Source organism: Sorex fumeus, unplaced genomic scaffold (genome assembly GCF_029834395.1).
Source record: "Sorex fumeus unplaced genomic scaffold, SorFum_2.1 ptg000081l, whole genome shotgun sequence".
Lineage (NCBI taxonomy): Eukaryota > Metazoa > Chordata > Mammalia > Eulipotyphla > Soricidae > Sorex > Sorex fumeus.
In genome coordinates, this window is record NW_026606138.1 from 18,765,444 (window position 1) to 18,781,086 (window position 15,643).

General features: G+C 51.2%; 1 pseudogene; it reads right to left on the bottom strand.

The window, feature by feature from the left end:
- The window catches only part of LOC130038922 (vacuolar protein sorting-associated protein 33A-like), a 90,228-nt pseudogene that overhangs the window by 63,925 nt on the left and 10,660 nt on the right, over nt 1–15,643 (bottom strand).

Here is a 15,643-nt window from a genome sequence, read left to right on the forward strand (position 1 = left end):
GTCCAGTACGCCGTTTTTAGAAGACATTATCAAGCTGATGTGTTTCCCCCTTGCATCTTCCCCTTCATTCCGCTATTTATTTTCCCTTTCCCTCACTTTCTTGCTGAGGCTGAGGGTCGCACACTCTAGGTGGTGGTTACACACTTGGGGGGGGGTCCCCACTCGTTCTGCCAGAACTCCAGCCATGCCCAATTTTCCCTATTTCCAGTGAAGAATGTGCCATAGGAAAAACATCTGGGTGAAAACTCAAATAAATCAATGCTTTTGGGTCTACAGATTATCTTAAGGGACTCAGCATGGAGAAACCTCACCCCACAGAAGAAAGAGCCAGAGTTCTGGCCCAGGCATCCCTAAGAGCCAACCTGACACTTTGAAAGAGAAATTTTTCAGAAGTGCTCCCTGTCATAAAGATAGTAAACAAAACATATAAAATCATATTTGCAAACAAAACACAACCTTTCAGAAAAAGACAATATTTAAAAAAGAAAAACTCTGGGAGCCAGATAGATAGTATAGTGGGAAGGTGCTTCCCTGGCATCAAAGAGTCAAATATGGACCCCTGAGGACCCCCAAGAGTAACCCCTGAGCATCATCAGGTGAGGCCCCAAGCAAAAACCAAAGCAAAGCAAACAAATAAATCACTTATCACTTAATCACTTAATCCCCGTTATTCATCGATTTATTCGAGCGGGTGCCAGTAATGTCTCCATTCATCCCGGTTGCGTGCTAGCGTAGCCCAATGGTATCTGTTCGTTCTAGCAAAATGCAGAGCCTTAAACCGATCATTTAGGGTCTTGACGAAGAAGTCTGACCATCTTATAGGTGGGCGTCCACGTGATCTTTTGATGTCTCGTGGAATCCAATCAGTAATGGCTCTAGTCCAGCGGTTGTCTATAAACCTCATTACGTGTCCAGCCCATCTGATTTTTGATGTCTTGGCAAATGAGACAGCGTCCCTGATTCTTGAGCGTTGATGAAGATCAGAACTCCGGATTCTATCTCTCATTTGAGTGAATCGTGATATTCCAAGCATAGTTCTTTCGATTCCTCTTTGAGAGACCCGAATAGTGTTCTCATCCTGTTTTCGTAGGGTCCAGGTCTCTGAGGCATATGTTAATGCAGGAAGAATAGTGGAATCAAAGAGATGTGCTCGTAGCTGGAGGTTCTTTGTCCTTTTAGTTATTTCTTCAATGCTCTTGAAGGCATTCCAAGCCGCTCTCTTCCTCCTGCGCAACTCAGGTGCCAGGTCATTCATCATGTTGTTTTCTCGACCTAGGTATATATAACCGTTGCATTCGGAGATGGTGGTTCCGTTGAGAGCGAATGGAGCGTCAGGAACAAGGCTGTTTCTCATAAACATTGTCTTCGTAAGATTCAGCTGTAGTCCGACCTTTCCACATTCACGGTCAAATTCGTTCAGCATTTGTGCCGCTTGGCTGATGTTTGGTGTTATTAGAACGATGTCATCAGCAAAGCGGAGGTGGTGTAGTTGCCGACCATCTATCTTCACTCCCATGTTTTCCCATTCCATCGTCGCATGATGTTCTCGAGGGTGGCACTGAAGAGTTTTGGTGAAATGGTATCACCCTGCCGAACCCCTCTCTTGATATGGATGATTACTTCTTTGTAGAATGGTGCGATTTTGGTAGTGAATCCGCAATAGAGCTCACGAAGGATCCTGATGTATTGAGTTTGTACACCCTTATTGGCTAGGGCTTCCATGACCGCTTCCGTCTCAACAGAATCAAAGGCCTTCTTTAAATCAATGAACGTTAGACAGAGCGGCATCTTGAACTCCCGAGATACCTCAATGAGCTTGGTTATTGTGTGGATATGGTCGATGGTACTGAATCCTTTTCGGAATCCAGCTTGTTCACATGGTTGTCCTTCATATAGCGTTCTGCTAATCCTATTCAGGATGACTCGAGTGAATAGTTTGTAGATGACAGACAATAGGCAGATTGGGCGATAGTTGCCAATGTCGTGGGTGTCTCCTTTCTTGTATAGTAGTACAGTCCTGCTGGTTTTCCATTGGGATGGAACCTTGCATTCAGACAGGTAGCGTGTGAAAAGTCGAGCCAATGTATTGATGAGTACTGATGGTAAGTTCTTCAGTTGTTCAGGTCTGATCTTGTCTGGGCCAGGTGCTCTTTGTTTCTTTACCGACGAGATGGCATGTTGGATTTCAGAAGGGAGAACATTGGGAACGACATATCCATCATGTGGTATGTGGTATGTGGGCAAGTGGATGTGGCTATGAAAGAGATCTGAGTAGAAGTCATGAATAATCTTCTCCATTGCCCTTCTGGAAGATGTGATAGATCCATCATGATGTCGGAGGGCAGTCATCTTGGTTTTGTAGTTGGTGAAGGACAGGCGGGCATTACAAATGTTTTTCCCAGCTTCTGCTGCATCTACCAGTACTGCAGCTCTCCTGTTTTTGAGGTCATCCTTGATGGCTTCTCTGCACTGTTTTGCCAGTTCGGATGTTCGCTTGTGGTTGCCTGAGGCATGTGCCAAGCCACGTTGGCGATTAAGTTCAAGAGTGTTCGAAGAAAGATGGTTTCTTGTGGTTATCTATCTCTTGGCATTCCTTGCACAATCATGGAGGTGCTGAATCATTCGATCGTATTCCTCATCAATGTTGTCAATGACGGCATCTTCCCATGTTGCCGCAATAGAGCCAAAGAGCTCCCAGTTGGTGGTTGTTCTGGGAGTCCTCTTCTTAAACCTTGCATTCTTTTCTCCTCGTTCTGTGAGGTAGAATTTTGCACGAAGAAGACGGTGGTCTGATCCCGTTTGTAATTTTGGGACAACAGCAACATCGGTTAGGCAAAACCGCCGATTGAATATGATGTGGTCTATTTCATTGTGGAACCGTCCATCGGGAGACTCCCATGTCCAACGTTTAGATTCAGCCTTTTGGAATTGTGAGTTACCATGGAAGGTTTTGGTTGACATGATGAACTCAGACAGTCTGTCACCCTGTTCGTTCCGTTCCAGGCCATGGGTTCCGATGTGGAGTTCATCGACTGATCTTCTTGGTCCTATCTTGGCATTAAAATCACCGACAATGATCTTGTAGAAGGTGTGATCTTCTTTATAGAACTTCTCCAGCTCCATGTAGAATTTCTCAGTTTCTCTTTCACCATAACTGGATGTTGGTGCATAGACAACAAAGATAGAAACTTCCGGTAGTGAGCCACATTTATTCAAGTGTAATCGTCCGATTCGGGTTGTTAGGCATTCGAATGAATCAATGCTCATGACTAAGTTTGTATTGACAAGGATACCAACACCACCGACGCCTCTTTTATCACATGTTCCAAGGAACAGTTCTTCTCCAGTGTCGAAAACAGCATGATGGGATTGATGTCTTCTCGTTTCGGTCAGACCAATGATGTCGTACTTGATCTTTCGCGCTTGTACCATAAGGAATTCAATGGATACAGTAGATGCCAGCGTACGAGCATTAAAAGTACAGACAATCATTTTTGTTTTTCTGCGTTTTGGCAGCCTATGTCTGCCTTGGTGTTTTATCAGCCTCTCCTTCCATATCCTTCTCGACTCTGCATATTCAGGGTTAGGGAAATGAGATTCATTTATTACTGGATTTGGCATATCAATTTGGTCTATTTGGCATAGACCACGGATAGCTTGCCAGGCTCTGCCGTGTGGGTTGGATATTTAAGGTATCCTGAAAACTTAGAGAAAAGTAAATAATGTTCGCGGCCGCGCGCTCCCGGGAGCTTGTTGTGATAATCTCTGGATCCTGGCCGTTGTTGGGTTTACACGGCAGTTGGAGGGTGTAACTGTCTAGCTACTGACAGGTCCAGTCCCAAACCGTGCAGGCTTGGAGATCTCAAATAAATCACAAATAAATATGTGCTGAAAATAACCAGTAGGAAACGGGCTGGGACGGGTGTGTGGGAGAAACAGAATTTCCCGCACACCCTGCACCCAGCCCTGAGGTCACACTGCAGAACCTCAAGAGTTTGAATGAAAAATGTAAGCAATTTTATTTCTAGAAAATGAAAATGTAAGATAAAAGACTTCAGGTCTTGCCAAGACTCAATCAAGGGGAAAGGCGAGTCATGGAAACAAAATCACTCACAAAGGGCTAACTGGAAAAACGCAGTGACAGACTTGACTCTTTCTGGCTGGAGCGGCCCTGCCTTCCACTCTCAAAGCTTCCTCCACAGCCACAGTCAAGTCAGGGTGGGACGGGCACAAGGACAAACATCGAACAGCAGCAGAGAAACACCAGAAATCAACACATTTAAGGCCAATTGATTTTTGAGAATTCAGTAAGGGCAACAACAATTTTAAGCCAATTTGTTGGAACAGGAGGTTCTCCATAAGCAAGAGGAGCAGCGGCCGGAGAGACAGCACAGGGGAAGGCGCTGGTCTTGCACGCAGCCAATCTGGGTTCTAGCCCCAGCACCACATATGGTCCCCGAGCATGCGCAGGAGTGATCCTTGAGCACAGAACCAGGAGTAAACCTTGAGCACTGCTGGGTGTGGACCAACTTCCATCTCTCCCCAAAAGGAAGAAACTGGACACTTCCAGGAATCACAAAAATACCAGTGTGAGTGTCACCATCACAAACGAGGCAGAAACGAGTGTCAAGTTCAAAGGGCAAACACTGAACTTACTCTGAAGGCGCCCTCCGACTCCATGGAGAGAAGGTCCCCGTCGAAGGGAATGAGGTCCAGGCTGTACTCCTCCCTACGGATGAAGGAGCCCAGGACGCCCAGGTCCTTAAGCCGCTGCTCACACAGCAGGCTACGCCGGGGCACAAACAAAATGTGGAAATCTCTTGTGGGGCCACGTCTCTCTTCACTGCAAGAGAAGGACCGTGCCTTGGCCCGAGGCCCCGACGCGAGGACTGCTCCCCAGGGCCCCACCTGTGCCTGACACACAGTGGGCTCTAAAGAGACGCTTATCAGCTAACCCCCCACTACTGACTCGGCCCAAGTTTCGAGTTTTCCTGCTCTCTTGATGTGATGCTTTTTCTGGAAACCGCTGACCTGTGCTCTGCCAAGGGGCAGTGCTGCTTCTCGTGGGCCATTGATGGGACATGAAAACTCTCAGGGTTGGGGCTGGAGCAACAGCGCAGCGGGTAGGGCGTTTGCCTTGCACGCGGCCGACTCGGATTCGATTCCCAGTTCCCAGCATCCTATATGGTCCCCTGAGCACCACCACAGGTAATTCCTGAGTACAGAGCCAGGAGTAACCCCTGTGCATTGCCGGGTGTCACCCAAGAAGAGAAAAAAAACCCCAAAAACCTCTCAGGGTTATTGCAATGGACATCTGTTTCTTGCAGAAAAAAAAATGTTTCTATTTAATCAAGCGATGTCTCTAGGAAAATAAATGGTTCCTTCACACCGTGCCCGATCTTGCACAAATACCCCGCATGCTTTTAAGTCCGTTCGTAGGGGCCACGTCGATCAAACGTAATGCAGACTGGGCTGGTGCACTTCCTCCATAAATGCTGCAGCATTAAATTTTAATCAGCTTCTCCTGACGTTGCTTATGAAATTTGAGCATATGGTATTCAGTACTTGAAAAAGAACCATTAGCTGTTTTTCTTTTTATAAAAAAAATCCGGGTCCTTCTACTGAGACAGGCCGGAGCTTCCTACTGTCCTGAGAGAGTGGGTTTCTGTGGTTTGCCCTGCCTCCCCAAGCCCCAATGCACAAAGTTTCCCATTCTCTATTTATAGTTTTTGGGCCACACCTGCAGGTGCTCAGGGATAACTCCTGGCTATGCACTCAGAAGTCACTCCTGGAAAACTTGGGGACCACACTGGGTTCCGAGGATCTATCCTTGTCTGGCTGCAGAGTATCCTACTCCTGACCCCCCATTCTCCTCTGACACACTCTCACATCTCTTCAAATATCCACTTCCTAAAGCGCTGGCAAGCAAAGGTGCCCTGATGAGCACTAAAACCACTAGAGGAATGATTCCTTATGGACCATGCATCAGTTCTGAGATACCTAAGCACATTTTCAGCAATTATATCCATCAGTTCTAGGCGGGGTCTGACGAAAAAAATGATATTCTTGACATCCGCTGCTCGCAAGCGGCTTCCTTTGAGTGTGAACATTTTCTCCACCTCATGTTCCTAGGAAAGCACACATACAAATGGTGAACAGAACCCCTAAAGCTTAGCAGCCGACACAAACGCGGACATCACTGCAGGCAGCCAACACGGGTTGGATTGCCGGCCTCCCACACTGTCCCCAAACACCACCAAGAGTCATTCCTGAGTGCAGAGCTAGGGGTAAGTCTGAGCACTGCCAGGGGTGGCCCAAACAAAACAGATCAACAACAAAAACTCAGGTGTTCTAACACTCCCACTCCAAAACACAGTAGACTTTAGTGTTGAGTCAGAGAATGCAGGGGTTACGGTACATGCCTAACACATGACTGCCAACTTCGCCCCCTGGCACCACAAGGGTCTCAAGCATTGCCATGTGCATCCCAAGAGAGGCCACTGGAGTGGCCTGGGATATCCCTGCCACCACAGCGCCAAGCCTCATCGAACTGCTAAGACTCACCACCAGGAGGTGCCCACGGGCAGTGCTCAGGAGACCTGGGGCTAGGGAGAAAGTAGAGTGGTGAAGGTGCTTGCTTTGCATTCAGCTGACCCGGGGTTCTATCCCCAGCACCCCATACTGTCCACTGAGCACTGCCAGGAGTGATCCTAAGTGCAAAGCCAGGAGTAAGTCCTGAGCACTGCCTGGCACGAGCCCCCAAATAAAATTCAAAACCACTTTAGGATAAAAATTTAGATTCCCCAAAGGCAGGTGTATAAATTCAGGCTGAAGTAACCAATCCTGTGTCTGAAAAACTTGGAGCCACATGAAGTAACAATCAGAAGACATGCCGCTCCGTCAAGGAGAAGAGGGGGGTGCACACCCACCCTTGAAAGGTCCACTCAAGGCTCCTATGCTGCCTGAGCCCCTGAGCTGCTTGTGCCCATGTAGCCGAGCAAATGCGGTGCCCGCAGCTCTCCTTGAGATGGGGACTTTTTTGCTTTCCTTTCTAATGTTGGGATGTGTGTAGGGGCTCTCTCTGTCTTTGGGGAAGCCCACGTTCTCTCCTGAAATGTTACTCTCTCTCCGCTCGTCCTCTTCCTAAAGGTCACCAAATAAAATGATTTTTTACTTCAAATAAATAAACAAAAGGTCCACAGAAGATAAAACATTTACCACTCATAACAGCGTCAGTGATTCTAAAACCAGACAGCTGTGCACACCACTTACTCCAGAAGTGGAACATCATATTACTCTTGCTAGAGTCCAGAATGACAGTTTCAAAAAAATAATAATAACCAAAACCTTTTTACCTTTAGAAGTGAGTACTGTGCAATCAAGCCAAATGGTCCTGTGAGATACTCATCTCAAACTATTGCCTGCGGGAGAGAGAAGCATCCCGTTCTTTTAGTAAAAGGGATTTCAATAACGGCCAACAGCAAACAACAGTCATTTGCAAACTCTGGACAAACAAAACTTGCCTTTAGCAATAGCTAACCACACTCCTATTTTGTGGCCTGAAGAAAAACAGCGTCAGGGCAAGGGGCGCTACTGGCCACGGAAGCACATTCACTGTCATCCACAAAGAGTGTGTATGCAGTGTCCTGGGGTCAGACTGGGGTCATGAACCCCGTGGGTGAACTGCCAAGGAAACCGTTCAACCCAGCATGTAACAGGTGTCACATAATCCAGCATCAATCAAATGAAAACCTCTCGTGTAGGTATCCCATAGGTATCTTAATTCTGAGAGAGTATTTGGAAAGCTGGGACAGTGTCAGGTGCCCCTGAGAGAGTCAGGCCTCCAGCTGACCTTCGCCTCTACCTAGGCAAGGATGGTGTCACTGGGGGCCAGGACGAATGCCAAGCGGCCTGTGAGCATTTCGCCTGTGCGACACCAGTGTCCTTTTTCCCCATTTGGCATAACTGATTGCGCGAACCGTGGAGGAACAGGCAGCTGGGAGAAGTGGTACCCAGGGTAGCATGCAGCGCCACCCCGCACACGGGGACAGCGGGGAGTGCCTGGACGCGGGGCTGTAATCGTCCTGCTGAGAAGGACTCAGGTCGCTCCCGTTTTCCTTCCCAGAGCCAGGCCACAGGGGCGGGGAGCGCAACGCCCCCTCTCTCCCCCTCTCTGGGGGCTGCTGACTCTGGGTGGCGCCCCCGGACCCAGAGGCCGCCGCCCACCCCAACTGTCAGCTTGCTGCCCGCGCACATGTCCAGGAACTCGCGCAGCACGTTCAGGTTCACCCGCCTGACCACAGGTGCGTGGCCTTGGCTCCACTGGGCCCCGCCGCCACGTGACGCCGCGGTCACGTGAAAATAGTGACATCACACCCCCTCATCTCCCTCCATACCGCTAGGGGCGCCCAGGGTGCCCCACGGAGCCAGGGCACAGGCTTCCGAGACTCAGCGCTTCCCGGGGGCTGTACAGACCCCCCAGACCCCCAGCAGAGCAGGGGCACAGCGCTGCCTCTGCTCCCTTGGAGGGACCCTCCCGGGAAGCTGGGGACGGGGGAACAAGGGCGCCCTGGTGTCATCTCCCCTGCACTGCCAGCTGGCCTTGCGAGGGCTTGTTCCCCCCCTGCCCCACCCCGGCTCCTGGGAGCGGTCTCAGGGGGTCCTCGGGTTCCCCTGGCTATCACTGTGTCCTGCCAAGTGAGGGACCGACCAGCAGCCCCAACAGGCCGGTGAGCGGCTCGCTGCGCCATCTGCTGGCCGCTGTGCGAACTGCACAGGTGCGGGGCCCTGACTGGCGCAGGGGGTCCCGCCCAACGGCACCCAACAGCGCCTCGCTCAGGCCGCGTCCCCCTGTCCCAAGGGTTCCCTGCCCGCCCCTCAGGGGCCAGCCCGTGGCTGCGGAGCCGCAGGAGGTGGCGCTGCCCGCGCATCGGTCCCTGGGGGGCCTCCGGCCGGATGCCCGAGCTCCGTGGCGCCAGGTGAGTTGGCGGGGCCGGAGCAGGGCCCGCGACTCCTGGCGGGCGACCCCCGGCACCCGTCTCCCCTCGCGGGGCGGACCCCAGCCCCCAGCGCCCATCGAGGCGCACCCCGAAGCCACGTGACCGTCTTTCCTGGGGGCAGGGGCGGGCGGGCGGAGGGGAGCACAGGGCGCGCGAGTCCTGGGCCGCGGGGGCGGACCCCCGGCGCGGGGGTCTCAGTCCTGAGGCATCTGTCCGCGGGGCTCGGGCGGCGGGGGCGGGGGCGGCAGGACTGGATGGCGGCCTGGGATCCTGGCCCCTCGGGCGGGGCGGGCGGGGGCCCCTGGCGTGCGGCTTTGGGTCTGGGTCCAGCGGTGGCGTTGGGCTCAGGCTTCGGGCTCCTCATCTCCCTCGTGGGGGGGGGGGAACCCTGCCCAGCCGGTCTAGGAGATGGGGGTCAGCGGGCGACCCGGGAGGCCCGCACTTGCCAGCAGGGGGCTGTCCCCGCTGCAGCGCCCCCGCCCCAGAATCACCACGCACCCCCTCGCCTGCTAGGGGGCGCCCTCCACTCCAGGTGGGGAAACCCCCAGCCAACTGAGCCTCCTAGGGCCCGCTGGCCAAGGACTGCTGGTCACAGGCCCTGAGGGTCCTCATGGCCCCTGGGGCCTCGACTTCCCTTCCTGTACCAGAAATCAACCCAGAGAGAGGCCAGTGCACAACTGCCCTAGAACCCCCGCTCAACGGCTCCCAGGACTATTGCGGGGAGAGGGGCCCAGGCGTTGATGCTTACACAAGTTTAGTGAAATTTTACTGACTGTGAGGGAGAAAAAGTTTGCCTGTGTGTACATGCCAGAACCAGCGTATCATTGTGTCCATTTGAATTTAAAGAAACAAGTTAATACCTTTGGGAGATGGAGAACAGAAAGAAAAAAAAAAGAACTTGTTGCAGCCCCACCCCACCCCCCCAAAAAAGAATTCTTTAAAACACCTAATCCCAGGAAGAAGTGCTATTTCTTGAATAAATTATTACCAAGCAATGACAACAATTAAAACACACACAAAAGGACGTGTGGGGGGTAGCACAGGGTGGGGACGGACGTTCAGTCAAGACTGGGCAATGCCACAGCCTGGAAAGGACATGAGAGGGGACAGAAGTGTGGCTCGTGGGATGCATATTGGGAGAGAGACAGAGGTGCGTGTGAAGTGGGGGATCTCATTAAAGTCTGGGGTCCAGGACAGCAGTGGATGTTCGTGTCCTACTCAGTGTTTCAAATCTGTGTGCCTTGGGGATGGAGGGAATGCGCACCCATGGGAGAAGCTGGGAGGGCCACTGGGTATTCCCTCCAACCCACCTTGCGGCACTGGGTCTTGCATGTTTAGATCACATGCTCTGGGCCATAGCACCAGTGATGCGGGCAGGTGACACATTGAATGAGGCATAACTTACAGCAACAAGCCGAGTCTCTCTGGTCCCCGGGTGAGTGGGTGAACGAAGAGCATGTTCCGAGTGTCAGATACCTCCCAAAACTGACAGGAGGAATCGGAGACTGAGGCCCACGTTAGAAATGGCAGAATGTATGTCTGGTTAGTGAGACCCAAGATATCCGCACACACATTACAGAATTCTCATGGGTTTACGGCAAACGGGAATTCTCACAGAGATGAAAAGAGAAGTGTGTATTTCTCTCAGCGCCTGGCTCACACTTACACTCCAGATCATTAAATAGAAAGCAAAGAATCTGAGACTAACAGAGATCTCCTGAATTCAACACCCAAGGGCTGGAAATACACCGGAAAGGGTGGACTTCTGTGCAGTTAAGCTATTACATGAGCAACACCTCGCTAGGGAATAGGATCTTGTTTAGGTGGAAATAAGAGCGTTTTAGTGGAAAGGAAATCTCTGATGGGACCCTGTGGGTCAGGAATCTTGACTTTCCTATGGCATGTGTTTGGGGCTGGGCTGGGGTCTACGCTTCACAGACAGGAAAGCTGGGTTGGTCCCCAGCACTGCATGGTCTCTGGAGGCAGGAATGACTGAAGAGCACTGTGTCCCCAAAGCAAAACAAAACAAACTTATTTGGTAACTGATCCCACCATAAGATTATTTTAAGAGTTCCTTGCTCTAAATCTAACACATACTTAGAAAATCTGATTTTAAATGTTTATTCAAAGTGAAGGGGTTTAAGGAGGATGTGCAGAGTCTCTTGCCCCCGCGCCTGACTGTCCTCGCCGGGACCCCTTGGAGGGGAGCAGGTTGAGTTTCCCTCCCCACCCCGACCAGGGCTCCGGCAGCCAAAGACCTCCACAACCAGCCACCACCATGCTGAGACCACTCTCCACAGGCATGAAGGTACTGGCAGAGGAACAAAGGCATGCGTGTCCTGGGGCTGAGATCTCCAAGCCTGCTCAGATTGGGGCTGAGCATCCTCCACTCAGATCCTCCATATTCCAGTAGGCAGAGGTTACACCCACCAACTGGCCCCCTTGTGCCCTGTAATCCCATCAACGGCCAAGACCCAGAGACTATAAAACCCAGCTCCCGGAAGCATCTTATTGTCTCATTCTTTCTTTGGATAAACTGGCAGGCTACCGAATGTAACCAGCCCACACGGCAGAGTCTGGCAAACTCCCCGTGGCTTACCCAATATGCCAAATACCAGTAACAATGATGAGGCTCATTCTACTAACCCTGAAAGAGCCTTGAATATGGCACTTTTTAAAAAATTCTCAGGGCTAGGACAAAGGAGACATTACTGGGGCCTGTTCGAGGCAATTGACGAACAACAGGATGGTTGTGATCGTGATCGTGAGCAGATTCCAATTTTTTGGGGGGAGGAGGGGGTCATACCGAGAGATCTCAGGGGATCCTCCTGGTTGTGCACTCAGGAATTACTCCTGGCAGTGCTTGGGGGACCATATGGGATGCCAAGGATCAAACCCAAGTTGGCCGTGTGCAAGGCAAACACTCTCCACGCTGGAATGTCGCCCAGTCCCACATTCCCATTCTTTAGTCAGGACTATCCAACTAGCCTGAGCCATCAGCTGTGAGGCAGGAGGGGAGGGCAGATTCCTTGGCGTGTTCCTGACACAAGCCTGGAACATTGCACAATCACCTGGCAGCCTTTCCTCGAGTGGGCACGTGTGGCGACCCCTACATGGACACGGCCAAACAGACCCTGGCAGCTGCTCCTGCTGACCAGTCCTCACGGCTAATTCCTTTGGTCTCTTCTCAGCTCTGACTTCTACCGTGCAATCCACAAGTGGCTGGAGGACATCGGGCCTCTTTACCGATGCCCGAGTCACAAATACGTGGGCCCCTTGAAAGCCACACGCTTTAGATTTGGTGTCATGAGCAACAACAGAGGGAGGAGAGCCGGAAGGGAGGTGTCCGGGGCCAGAAACCTTTCCCAAGCGATCACACTATCCAGATTCTTTCCTTACGACTTTCATAAGAAATAAATCTCAGTCATCATGCAAATGCCTTAAAGTGTTACTGGGCAGCCTTTCAAAATGCAAAAAACAAGAACCAAATATTAGAAACTAAAAAAATATATGAAATTTATTATAACGTGGATAGAGTTTCTTTAGTCTTTCCATCAAAGACACACCGATAGAGCAAAGGAAGCAGGAGTGGGAGGAAAAAGAGAGGGTGAGGTGAGCACGGCAGTGCGTGAGCGCAGAGACAGCCAGACATCAGCACACACAGTGATCTCAGGACCGCGGAGGCTGCCTCCCGGACCCGCAGAGTTCCTGACCAAAGCACGCACCTGACATTCTGGTTCTGGTATCTGTCCTTGGCCGTCAGGGAAGTGGGGTACGCCGAACAGGACCACCCCGCCCCCGTCTGCTCTGGGATTTAGCAGTGGTCGGAGCAGGGCAGGACTGGCCCTGCCTTCCGCAGCTGGACCTGTTTTCTTTTATTTATTTATTTATTTATTTATTTATTTTTTTAATTTTATTTATTTATTTTTATTGAATCACCATGAGAGACTTACAATCTTTCATGTTTGGGCTACAATCACACAATGATCAAACACCCATCCTTCCACCAGTGCACATTCCCCACCACCAATCTCCCAGGTATACCGCCCCCCTTCTACACCCACCCCTTGCCTCCATGGCAGACAATATTCCCCATACTCTCTCTCTACTTTTGGACATTATGGTTTGCAATACAGACACTGAGAGGTCATCATGTTTGGTCCATTATCTACTTTCATCACAAATCTCCCATCCCGACAGATCTGGACCTGTTTTCAACCTGTCTGAAAACCTAACTTGGAGACAACCTCCCGAAAGAAACGCTGACTTTCACAAAGTGCAGAGACACACCTTTGGCACACATCGCGTGCAGCTAAGCTGGAGATAACTACAGTCTGGGGAAAACCCGCAGCAAACCCAGGGGCTGGGTGACTGTAGGCGACGTCCTCGCTCAGAGGCAGCAGTTCTGCGCCTCCATGTGGGAGCCCAGGATGGAGAGAGCCTCCGCCATCAGGACTGCACGCCAACAAGGCCCTTGAGGGGCAGGCAGCGGTTTCTGCATGAACCCAGGGAAACTGGACCTAAACCCTTCTAGGCTTTCAACCTGAGAGCAGAGCAAATTCCTTTTAGCACTTTATGTACCATCACACTCAGACCTACATCTGAATCCTTTACAATCTCTACCTGCCGATGAAGATCCTGGGATTAGCTACAATTGAGTTGTCTTCAGATTTCTGAATCAGACACAACTTGCCATGATTAACGAGAAGAAACAGTTCAATATTTGTTTTAAAATTTTTTAATAGTTTTAAATTTTTGTACTCCCACAAAAGAAAAATAAACTCATCATTTTTTCCTTAGATTCACTGAAAGTTTTTTTCCTTCGGGGTGGATGGGTGCACACCTGGCCATGCTCAGGGTTTACCCTGGCTCTGGGCTCAGGGTACCACACGGGGTGCCAGGGATTGAACCCAGCTCAGCTGTGTACAAGACAAGATAGTACCAGTTCTACGACTTCCCCAGCCCCTGAAAGAATGACTTTCCATGGATGGCTGCATAAACTTTCCTGGGACATAGGGGGAGAAGGGGAACAGAGGTGATGAGACAGCAGAGGGAAATGGACAAGTGGTTAAATGGGTCATTTATTTTTTAGAATTTATGAATTTATTTTTGCCGGGAGTCACGCCCAGCGATGCACAGGGTTACTCCTGGCTCTGCACTCAGGAATTACTCCTGGTGTTGCTCAGGAGACCATATGGGATGCTGGGAATCGAACCCGGGTCAGCCGCGTGCAAGGCCCTACCCCGCTGTGCTACCGCTCCAGCACTAAGTTGCATGCCAAGATGCGTGTCTTAAAAAAACAAAACCAAAATGAAACAAAAAACTGCTTCCCGTTCTGACGGATGGTTCCTCCTCAAGCCAGGGGCGCCAGCCTTGATTCTGGGGGGCTGTGCATTGTGGGGAGCGCGGGGGAGGATGGGACTCTGGTGTCTGTGTGCCCCCAACTTGGGAGTTGTCTCCTGCAAATAGCACCAGGGATGAACCGACCATTTGGGACCAGCTCTGGGGGGCTGGGAGGATGAGTGGATGGAAGGACCTGAGATGGGAGGCAACCGTGGACGCGCAGCAGACCCCGACAATCGCCACTCAAGAGTACAGAGGAGGGGGTCTCCCCGCAACCAGAACAGACGGTGGGGGTGGGGTGGGGGGTGCGCTGTGTCACAGGGAATTACAGCACAGGAGATTTCATGGGAAACGCATTTCCCTTCCTTGTGTCCTCCATCTTCGGCAGCCTGGCAGTGGGCTGGCCTTGGAGATACTCCTGGCTCCTTGCTGGGGGCTGGGTGGAGGGAGGGAACTCTGCCTCCTGCAAAGCCTGTGCTCCCTGTGGCCCCAGACTTCAGAGCAAAGCTCAGATATGCTTAGGCCCATCTGCCTTTTTCTTTTCTTTTGTTTTGGGGCCACACCTCGTGATGTGAGGGGCTTCCTCCTGGCGATGCGCTCAAGGATCACTCCTGGCGGGGGAGGGTCCACCTGGGATGCTGGGGATCAGGGATCGACCCTGGGTTGGCCTCAAACAAGGCAAGTTCCCTGCCCGCTGTGCTATCCTGCACTTCCCCTATTTGTCCTTTTCATTCTGACTTTCGTTTGCATTTCTGCAGGAAGTTCAAATTCTGGGCCTATCTGCCCCACCTCAGTTCAAGATTTTTTCCATCCTGTTGAAGTATGTCTTTTTCTCCTGATACTCTGGTTGAAGTTTTTGTTCTCCTTAGTCATAACAGCACATGCAGAAAACGAATCTGTAACAAGATAGTTCTTTTTTGTGGCACATTTGGCGGTGTTCGGGGCTTACCCCTGGCTCTGTGCTCAGAGAACACTCCTGGCGGTGCTCGAGGGACCAAACAGAGTGCAGGAATTAAGCAGCACATGGGCTCCTTTGTTCAAGGTGGCCTTTATAGGGTTTCTCCAACCTGCCCCCACGTAGGGCTTCTTCCCAGGTAAAAGTCCGTTGCTAAGGAGGTTACCAGGGAGGTCCAAAAAGAGGAATTTCATGGGGAGGAGGCCTTTATCCTCAGGGTCTGCGGATGGTCTTATCAGGCCTTTGCTTTCTGTATCCACAAGGTGGCTCATTCCTAGAATTCTTCTTCCATGAAACTTTGTTTCATTGCAAAGGGCCTTTCCCTATCTACCTGCCTACATCACAA